Source organism: Carassius carassius, chromosome 33 (assembly GCF_963082965.1).
Source record: "Carassius carassius chromosome 33, fCarCar2.1, whole genome shotgun sequence".
Lineage (NCBI taxonomy): Eukaryota > Metazoa > Chordata > Actinopteri > Cypriniformes > Cyprinidae > Carassius > Carassius carassius.
In genome coordinates, this window is record NC_081787.1 from 25,272,034 (window position 1) to 25,283,685 (window position 11,652).

An 11,652-nucleotide genomic window follows, 5' to 3' on the forward strand; every position below is an offset into this window, starting at 1 on the left:
ACTCAGCCTAACTTGGAATATGTTGCCTAGCCTGTTCATTACCACATTTAAGCTTGTTAACTCACCTGCAACATCATAGCTTTAAAAGAACCAAGTCTTTACCTTTAAAGTGTCCCTGTGGATGAAGTATGGATGGTAGCTCCTCTTTATATTCACACAAAGTTGTCAAGAAAACAGAGCTTTTTTTTCTTCTAGGGATGGGCAGGCAGCCCCATTGTTTGCAGGATGCATGTGAATATAGGGGGTTCTGTGAAAGGGTCAGTGTGGCAAGAAACGGGTAAAACAAAGACCCCAAGGTGACCAGACAGACACCTCACAGTCCAGAGGGGTATCTATAGAAAAAGAGAAAAATAAAATAATCATAAAATCGACTAATCAAAATATTCATGTTTCAGTGCACTATTCCTTAAAAAAGTGACATTGACAGCTATATGCAGCCAAGTATTGTGTCCCATACTCAGAATGTGTACTCTGCAGTAATAAACATACACACACACACACACACACACACACACAGATCAGTGGGAAGCCATTTTTGCTGCGGTACCTATGGAGCAGTTGAGGGGTTTGGTGCCTTGCTCAAGGGTCTCACCTCAGTTGTGGTGAGATCTACCGAGACTCAAATCCGCAATCTTTTGGTTACAAATCCGACTCTCTAACCATTAGGCCTTGACTGCCCCCAAATAGTTATTAGCCCAATTAAATGGGGCTATTAAGGCTAAGAGACTTGATCTCAGGAAAAAAATAACTAGTTTATGTTTTTTGACAAATTGGTGGCAAATTCATATGAATTTGTAATTTTTGTGTAGTGTAAAAAAAAAACCCAAAAAAACAAAAATACAAGAAAGAAGCATGATCCAAACAGATTGTATTAAAAAGTATGTATGACAATTGTACTAATTCCAATAATTTTGTCACCAATTTGCAAAAATGTTCATTAAAAAAAATTATCATGAAAATATTTTGGGCTAAGCATTTATATCATTTGTGAAACATTTATATTTGTGAAGTGTAAACAAAAATGAAAAGTTGCCTAAATGCTAAATCATGTTAATTTAGCATTTAATTTTATGTTTTACAGTATGATAAATAAAACTTCTACTTACTACTACTTACTCTGAATTTAAATTAAACTCAAACAGCAAATGTAAATCCTTTACATTTTGCAGGAAAAAAAAATTACTTCTCATCTTGAACCTGCCTAGAGAGATCTCCTACATCACTGATGCTTTCCAGATATCCTGATCTTGTAAAAGGTTGATATCTATCACAGACTTCTGGACAAGTAGGAAAACAAAAGGAAGGAGTCAATGCACAAATTTCACTTCTATGCAAACACTTCCTGAGTTCTAAGTGGCAAAAAACTTTTAAAGGGGTTGTACTCCATTATCGTGTTTTGCAGTTTGTTGTGTTGATAACCATGGGAGTGTATAAACCTTTCTATAGCCTTTACAAATCCATAGAGAGAACTTGTGGTGATTAGTGTTTCCTTTAAAAATGGAATACATGCATTTAAGATTCAAATGCAAGTATATCATGAATAGATTCTATGTGAGGAGACTACGATCACAATTCATTTTTACAAAAAATTCCCAATGCTTACTTATGAGGGACCCATCTATCTCATTCCCACTTGGAATCTGATTGGACTGGGTCGGCTGAATGGGTAAGCTGAAGATCTGGTTGTTCTTGATCTTTGTTAGGGAGACTTTGGCTATTGGGGGGAGATGCTTCAGTCTGGGATAGTAGAAGGAGTTTGCAGGGTGACTTGGGAATGATGGGGTTATCTGTTGAGAGAAGACATAAATGTAACAAGATCTGTAACAAGACCTCCATCCCTGCAGAAAAAAAGGTGGTTAGGCGGTCTGGTCTGCTGGTTTTAGGAGGAGTTTTGACCAGTGACAAACTGAACCAGTTTAAACCAGCAAATGGGGAAGTCGTGGCCTAATGGTTAGAGAGTCGGACTCCCAATCGAAAGGTTGTGAGTTCGAGTCCCGGGCCGGCAGGAATTGTGGGTGGGGGGAGTGCATGTACAGTTCTCTCTCCACTCTCAATACCACGACTTAGGTGCCCTTGAGCAAGGCATCGAACCCCCAACTGCTCCCCGGGTGCCGCAGCATAAATGGCTGCCCACTGCTCCGGGTGTGTGCTCACAGTGTGTGTGTGTGTGTGTTCACTGCTCTGTGTGTGTGCATTTCGGATGGGTTAAATGCAGAGCACAAAATCTGAGTATGGGTCACCATACTTGGCTGAATGTCACTTCACTCAAATCACCTTAGGCTGGTTTAAGTTTTTTTTTTTTTTCCAGGAATTGATTCCAAAAGTAGGCTAACTCTGCTGAAAAAATGCATCTTATACTTGCTTAAGATTGTCTCCTGGTCTCCTCTGGCCTCCAAGTCTGGTCAGGCTGGTCTTATGAAAACATTTCAGTTGGTGAGCTTAACACTAGCTTGGCCAGACTGGGAGAACAGCTTATACAAAAAAAACAAAAAACAAAAAAAAAGACCAGCAAACCAGCTCATTCTGGTCTAAGAAGCATTGTTTCTTGGCTAATATTATATAACTTGTAGGTTTATCTGCTTTTAGACATTACCTGAGTGATCTTGTCTTGAGGAATAGTCTCAAAAGTTTGGTGAAGAGAAGGTGAAACCACTGTCTGTGCTGGCATCGTATGGGTAGAGATCTAGGTTTATGTTTTCTATCCAGTTATCACCCTCACACAAGTTTAGACTGTCTATTCCAACAAACCAGTCAGGACTTGGCACAATGCGGACAATGAAGGACAGCTGCAAAACAAGAAAACCATTAGTGTTCTGTTCCACTCTGGTTTTATCCTGCTCATTAGCTATTATGAGTTTCTGGCTGGTTTTCATTTAGAAAGTTTTATTATTTACAATACTCTCTTTAATATTTTATATGGAATTCTTGGGAGGCCAGTGAAGTTTGCTGGTCTTACTGTAGATGGTCAAAGATGGTCTATTCTGTATCTCAGTGTAGCCAAATCAGAATTAAGTTGGTTGATCTGGTCAGCCTCATGATGTTTTAGCCTGACCAGCTAACTGAAAACCCTTCTAATTGGATTTGATAATCATTTTAGTATCATACAGCTGCATAAAATGCATAAAAATACATCATATGCAGGGCCATGATTTGGTGCTGAAGAAAGGTTTAGGCTTTTCCTTGCTTTAACCTACTGCAGTGTACAGTGAGTGTACTGTACTTACTAAGGAGTGTCTTGCATAGACTTCAAATTCTGTGGTTGCCTGACCGGTTCCTCCGCCATAGACACTCTGGATCCGTTCCCCAGCTGCCTCCTCTTCCTTTATCAGGGTCCAAGCCTCTCCTCTCTCAGAGAACTCTCTCATCCCATTACTGGCGTACTCGTTCCTTTGCCAGATGTGATAGTCTGAGCTGTGAGTTACTCCTATAATGAAACTGTACTTCTACTTCAGTGCATAACATGCTACTCAAGCAAGCTCTGCCATGTCTTGCTCAGACCCATAGAACAGAGTTTGAGCTATACAATGGCTTATGAGGGCTTGACTTTTTTATAGGAAAATTTGAGGCATAATCTCATTTTGATCAAATCAGATTTTTTTGGTATCCCTAAAGCATAGTTTAACATGGCCAATTATCAGATTTTCTGTAGTTTTTATATAATTTTGTTATACTCAAAAATAATTATAAAAAATTTCTTATAGATTTTTGTAATCCATATAATCCATTATCCAATAACGATCAGCAAGCAATAAAAAAATATGCACATTGGCTAATAAGTTTATGAAATGTTATTTAAACTTTTTTAAAAAGCAATGTTTTTACTGGCATTTATGGTTCCATTAACCTTTGACATCAATGAAAACTTTTCACTGCACTTAAGGTTTTTTATTTCGGAAAAAAGTTCTCCAGATTATCAAAATGTTCTTTACACCAAGAAAAAGAGTTCTCTGAAAGGTTTTTGGGGGAACCAAAAATGGCTCTTCTATGGCATCACTGTGAAAATCCCATTTTTGAACCTTTATGTTAAGTTTGTATATCACCTAACCTTTGTTATGACTTCCTTTGGAGGGGTTAATTGTAGTTACTCGATCAAACCCCCTCAATAGGAACAATGTAAAAGGTTTGGGTGAACAGACCCAAAAAGTGTTGCAGCAAATGTTAATTTTCTACCCTGTCCTTACTCATAAGAGCAGCCCACTCACCAATGATGGGGGACCGCTGTGCAGGCGGCCTGTACAGAGGGTAGTGTTTGGGGAAGGCGGTTTGAGTCCACTGGCTGGTAAACGTCAGTCTGTACTTGGCTGTTGACGGCACCATGCACACATGGTCCATGTCAACCGGCAATGCAGGGACTCCACTCAGCAGGGCCAGAGTCACGGTAAACCACTGCAGCCAGCAGTTCACTTTCAAAGATGTCATCTTTTCCATGCTGGTTCTGTGAGGGAACAATAAATCATTTTACCAGGCATGTGGATGCATGCCATAACCAGGTTTGGACACTTTGGACAACTCCTTCCATACTAAACAACTGTATATGACAATGGTAAAACAGGGGAATACATAAACTTCTCTATGAGTGATTTGGTATAACTGTGTAATTCACTGACTAAGAATAAAAGAATGAAGGTCAGTATAACCAAATTTACTCTGTGTTTCCAGGATTCTTACATGAAATATTCAGAAAGATTGGCAATGAAATAGCATGATTTGTTGAAATTGGTGAAGCGATACTCAATATATATCAATAAATATTTACATCCCTATATAATATTAGCATAGATTATTACGTCAGTTTATATTATTATTATCCAACTTCATGCACCATGCAAAATATAATTAATTTAGTATGTATACACAGTAGTATGTATTATATATTTGACCTTTAAATGCACATGCCCTAAAAAAAGTATTTTAATTTAACATAATTAAGCAGAAGCAATTCAACACTGTACAGTACAATTAAAACATATAGTTAAAGAAATAACTTACAGGTTTTAATGAGGTTTTCTGCAGAAAAGCTGAGTTGAGGTCACCTGTGTCCAGGCATTCAAAGGAAGACTGCAAGATTACTGTGAGTCTTCCAGCTATTTATGCATTTCCAGCATTCCCCACAGTCTAACAATATCAATACCCTCCTGACCCCTCCCAGAAGTAGTATCAAGTAGTATCATATAATTTTCTCTTTGGTTCCGGCAAACGAGTCACCGTTGTAATCAAGATTCACAATTTTTTTCCTTCTCCCAACCAAACATGCATAGAGAAAGCAGCATTATGAAGCTCCTGAGGGTTTCGTAGTCAGTTGAGGAAGCAGTATTATAGGGTTGGTTGATTGTTGAAACAGGCTTAAAAGGTGGATCAGCAGTGTGGACGCACCCAGTAAGCCGAAAGCTAAGAGATCCCACCTGCAGCCAATAATTGCTTCCACATGCTCACGTTTTGCCACTCACCCTTCTCAAATTCTCTCCAGTTTCTTGAGACTTAATTTGCTGAAAGCTGTTTGAATGTGGTTTTCTGCAGACCAGTTCTTTTCTGAGAGCTTAATTGAAGGGTTTTTAATATTCCTTTTATGTAAATCGGCTTTGAGCCAACTGGATTGCGACATCAAATGTGTTTTATGCCTGTCTTAATCTGAGGTCAGTTTATGTCAACCATCCCTCATTGTTAATTTGAATTGACTCACATGTCACTCTATTTGGTCACAATGGACTAACTAAAATATGAATGGAAACTAAAGAAAGTGTGTAAAAATGAGCTTGGATAGATCACACAAATTTTAAAGGGGTCATATAATGCGATTTCAGTTTTTTTTTCTCTTTGGAGTGTTACAAGCTCTTAATGCATAATAGAAGTGCATAAAGTTGCATAGACTAAAGTCTCAAATCCAAAGAGTTATACTTTATAAAAGTTAAGAGTCAACCGCGCCGACCTAAAATGCCTCATTTAAACATGCCCCCACATGTCTACATCACGATGTGGGAAGATTTGCATAACAATTCCCAAATGTTCATGCAAAGAAAGAAGGCATAACTTTTATTCTGGCTGTTGTCGCCACCATGTTGCGGAGATGCTGTGTGTTTTGTTGTTAAAGCGAAACTGCTTTGTTTGGCCTTCCAAAACAGGACACAACTAGAAATCAGTGGTTAAGCTGTATTTACAACACTGTTCCAGAACAGTTTAACCCAAATATTCAGATGTGTGCAGTGCATTTTATGGAGGATGAAGTACTTTATATATTTTAAAGAATTCGTACGTATTTTACGAGTTGCACAATTCATATGAATTTGTACGAATGACCTACACCTACACCCCACCCCTAAACCTAACCGACACTGGGGTTTAGACAGTGAGTGAGGTCGTACACATTCGTACGAATTAGCCTCCTCGTAAAAAAATACGAATGAATTGGCATGAGATAGCAAAGTTCCAGAATTTAAAGCGGCTGATAAAAATGTGAACACACTCCAGTTGAGTTTAGACGAACATGACTTCATCTGCATGTTATGAAGAATTAAATCAAGTTATGTAGTGCAACATGACAAGTCACGAGTTGTTTTGGTTTGAGAGTTATAACATGTATGTAGCCTATGTACAGATAGATAGATAGATAGATAGATAGATAGATAGATAGATAGATAGATAGATAGATAGATAGATAGATAGATAGATAGATAGATCGATATGTGTCTATTTGAATCAAACAAACTGTTGTGGAGTGAACTCTTTACTATGATTCTTGAAAATGTGACTTTAAATTACCTTGGAAAATCATGTGCATGCTGTATGTTTATGCCAAAATGTTTTGTAAAGAAACATGGGGAAAATATTTGTCACAGACACGCCAGGCTCTAACACCACCCAATCACAGCGCACGCCATCACCAGAGTACTGATCACACTCAACTGCCCCTCATCAACCTGCAATCTCCCAGCATTTAAAAGACACGCACACACAAGCAGTCACTGTCCAGTCTCGTTCGCAACTAGGTCAAGCCTACCTGCTAACTCAAAGGACTAACCGTGTTCTATACTTACCTACCTCCAGCGATCTCCAGTTACCTACTGTGCCCATCGTGTGTGTGTGTGTGGCATCGTCGTCCATCATCTCAAGCCTCTACCACTCGGATCATCTCTCCTCCAAGACATCAAGACAGTATCCGCACCCATTGCTCACACTGCACCTCATCACCTTCAGTTTGACTCACCATTGTTCACTGTTACCTCTGCTTGTGTCGAATAAACATCATTCCCTGTCATTCTCTGTCTCCGGTCCCTGAAGGATCATAGAAAAATCTTACCAAGAGAATTTATTCCTGTTGAGCCATTCGTGAAAACAGTGATTGACAAAACAATTACACGTGGATGCAAAGCCAGGGCTTCTGTCCAAAACCTTACAATCTTGTAAGTTTGTGTGTGTGTTTAGCTTTTTTTCCTAATCTTTTCTTCAGAAAAGCCCTTTTTTTCTATTAGGATCTGCCATTGATATCCATCATGTAATGTAGTTGATGTAATTAAATATTTAATAACAATTATAGTTATATAATAGTTTCTTTTTTAATATTACATTTTATTTATTTAATCATGTTAAAATCTTGGATTAATATACAGACCACTAGCAAGCCATTAATCAGTTATTTGAAAGTTTACTGCAAATGTCAGAAAGATCAGAAGATCAGAAAGAGATTTATTGCAAAGTACATTTGCACATACTAGGAATTTGTTCTGGTGACAGAAGCTTCCAGTACACAAAGACAACAACAACGACAACGACACAGATAATAAAAATGTAAGACAGGGGCGGACTGGCCATCTGGAGCACCGGGACTTTTCCCAGTGGGCCGCTGGCCAATGTGGGCCGGCCCACCCGGTACACAAATATATATATTTAGTTTGGTCTACTCCATTGCATATCTTGAAACACGCCCCCTTTCACGTCGTCTAATTTACAGAGAGAGAGAGACAGATTTATCCGGTACAGAGAACTTCTCTAAGCAGCAGGCTACGTTTACTTAAAACATAACCAACTGTATTTACGAGAATACTTGCAGAGACAATTATTTTGAGATAATTTTGTGTGTATGTGTTCATTCAGAAGTTGCGATATGCGAAAGATTAATTAATTACGTGTACGCACATAGTCTGAAATGCTGCTCTCCAGAGCATGCTTTAAACGAATCGGCAAGATTTAGAAACAAGTGCAAAATATCAACTATGATCCGTTTCACCCCTTCAAGCGAGTGAACAATGCAAATCATCTGTTCATGAATCGGAGTAGACCAAACTAAACAGGGAGGGAGGGCAAAACACTCACATGCAAACAAAACACACTCCTTGTCGGCCGCGTGATTGACTCACTCATTCATTTGCGTAGGAAAGAGATGTAATATTATGATTTCCGTCATTTAAAATATATATATATATATATATATATATATTTGTGTACCGGGTGGGCCGGCCCACATTGGCCAGCGGCCCACCGGGAAAAGTCGTTGTCGTTGTTGTTGTTGTCTTTGTGTACTGGAAGCTTCTGTCACCAGAACAAATTCCTAGTATGTGCAAATGTACTTTGCAATAAATCTCTTTCTGATCTTCTGATCTTTCTGACATTTGCAGTAAACTTTCAAACAACTGAATAATGGCTTGCTAGTTGTCTGTATATTAATCCAAGATTTTAACATGATTAAATAAATAAAATTTAACATTAAAAAAGAAACTGTTTAATATATATATATATATATATATATATATATATATATATATATATATATATATATATATATATATATATATACAGTACCGACCAAAAGTTTGGACACACCTTCTCAATCAAAGAGTTTTCTTTATTTTCATGACTATGAAAATTGTAGATTCACACTGAAGGCATGTCACGGCTTACGCTGCTGGAAGGAACACGGAGCCGAAGGATAAACGAAACAAGGCTTTATTAAATCAAACATAGGCAAGGTAAGTAGCAAATAACTGGTGGCAAGTGGCAAGTGGCAAGTTTGCAAGTAACAAGTAACAAGTGACAAGTGACAAGTAACAAATGGACAAGTGGACAAGTAACTAGTAACGAGTAGACCCGACAAAACGGAACTGAAAGGACAAGGCTTTTATACAAGGGATAATGGGGAAACACAGGTGGATGGCATGACTAAATTAACAGGGACATGGAACACATGCGGAAATGACTAGACACACCTGGGAACTAATCAAACCACACACGGAAGACAGAAACTGGGTCACAGGGGCAAAAACACACAAAATGAGTCCAGGTGTGTGACAGTACTCCCCCCTCCCGGTAGGTGCGTCCTCGCACCGTAGAAACAACAAAGGGAGGCGTGGGTGGGAACTTGGGAGGAGGTTCCGGTGGAGGACAGCCTCCCAGGAGGGGGCCAGCAGACAGGGACCACAGAGGAAGGAGCCAGGGAGGAGATGACGGAGGGAGGAGCCAGGGAGGAGACAGGAAGGATCTGAAGCAGGAGGTACCCAGCAGGACCCAGGCCACAGCCATAACGGCCCAAGGTGGGGCCGACGGTGGGGCCGACGGTGGAAGGAGCCATGGAGGAGGAATGGTCACCGACTCCAGGGACTCGACCCACGGCAACGGAGCAAGTGGAGGAGGAGCCCGAGGTGGAGACGGAGAGCCGAAGAGCCAGGGTGACGGGGAGGAGCCGGAGGTCCTAGGCGGAACTGATGGCTCTGGCGACTGACGCAGCGATGTGGATCTGGAAGGCCACGGTGAGGCCAGAGTGACCGAGGACTGAGGTGTAGCCGAGGGGATGAAGGAGCCTGATGGAGCCGGAGGGACGGAGGGATGAGGCGAAGCCGGAGGAGTGGAGTCCCGAGGCATAGGATGGACGACGCCAGACCAAGGCGGAGCCGGAGGGACGAGGGAGCCAGGCAGAGCATGTGGACTGCCGGGCCACGGCGGAGAGGAAGGAGCTAGGAGCCATGGTGGAGCCGACGGGTCAACGGGCCGAGGCGGAGTCCAGGCCTCAGAGGCTGGAGGCGGAGGTGAGGGAGACGCCGACCAAGGCGTCGCTGGAGGATGGCGGTCCTGCTGAGCTCGCACCACAATGATGGTAGGCTGAGGGCGAGCAGAGGGACTGCCAGACGACAGCGGAGGAGGAGGCAGGAGTGGGTGGGAGGGTGGGAACTTCGGAGGAGCAAGCACTGGAGTGAGCTCTGGGGCTGGAGCCCGTCCTGGGCTTAACTGGGGTTCAGGAGCCCCTCCTGGGCTTAACGGAAGATCAGGAGCCCGTCCTGGGCTTAACGGAAGATCAGGAGCCCGTCCTGGGCTTAACGGGGAATCAGGAGCCCGTCCTGGGCTTAACGGAGGATCAGGAGCCCGTCCTGGGCTTAACGGAAGATCAGGAGCCCTTCCTGGGCTTAACGGAAGATCAGGAGCCCGTCCTGGGCTTAACGGAGGATCAGGAGCCCGTCCTGGGCTTAACGTGGAATCAGGAGCCCGTCCTGGGCTTAACGGAGGATCAGGAGCCCGTCCTGGGCTTAACTGAGAAACTGGCATAGGTGAATTGGAAAACCCCCTCATTTTGACCCATTTGGCGCTCCACATTTTGCTCCATCGTGGTGGGCAGTGTCGCCGGCTCTCGCACCTGGTCTGATGGGTTGCTCTCTGGCTCTCCGTCATCGGTGGGCTCGGGCTTATGCCTCATACCGTGGGGAGATTGTAGGCTGGGCTCTGGGTCCAGAGTGGACCTGGCGAGATCCTCCATTGGGCCGACCGTGAGAGGTGACCCATTTCTCACCAGATTCCACTCTATACAGGCGGCCAAATCTTCCCGAGGACCATCTTCGGGCGACAACGCTCGTTGTCCGGGTAGCTGGTGGCATTAGCTAGCACGAGAAACCGTCTAGTATGGTCCTCGAGAGAAAGTCCCTCCTGCTCCAGCAGGAGGAGGAGGTATTCGGGGCGATAGAGGGGATCCATGACACTACGGAAAGAAAAAGACTGTGAAAAAACGGAAAACAAAACGGAGAGAAAACACGCAGTTTTTAACTTTTCGGTCGGGTCTTCTGTCACGGCTTACGCTGCTGGAAGGAACACGGAGCCGAAGGATAAACGAAACAAGGCTTTATTAAATCAAACATAGGCAAGGTAAGTAGCAAATAACTGGTGGCAAGTGGCAAGTTTGCAAGTAACAAGTAACAAGTGACAAGTGACAAGTGACAAGTGGACAAGTGGACAAGTGGACAAGTGGACAAGTAACTAGTAACGAGTAGACCCGACAAAACAGAACTGAAAGGACAAGGCTTTTATACAAGGGATAATGGGGAAACACAGGTGGATGGCATGACTAAATTAACAGGGACATGGAACACATGCGGAAATGACTAGACACACCTGGGAACTAATCAAACCACACACGAAAGACAGAAACTGGGTCACAGGGGCAAAAACACACAAAATGAGTCCAGGTGTGTGACAAGGCATCAAAACTATGAATTAACACATGTGGAATTATATATGGAATTATATACATAACAAAAAAGTGTGAAACAAATGAAAATATGTCATATTCTAGGTTCTTCAAAGGAGCCACCTTTTGCTTTGATTACTGCTTTGCACACTCTTGGCATTCTCTTGATGAGCTTCAAGAGGTAGTCACCTGAAATGGTCTTTCAACAGTCT

General features: G+C 42.1%; 1 pseudogene; it reads right to left on the minus strand.

The window, feature by feature from the left end:
• Positions 1-165: 165 nt before the first annotated feature.
• On the minus strand, positions 166-4,573 carry LOC132114096 (spondin-2-like; annotated as a pseudogene).
• Between the last annotated feature and the right edge of the window lie 7,079 nt (positions 4,574-11,652).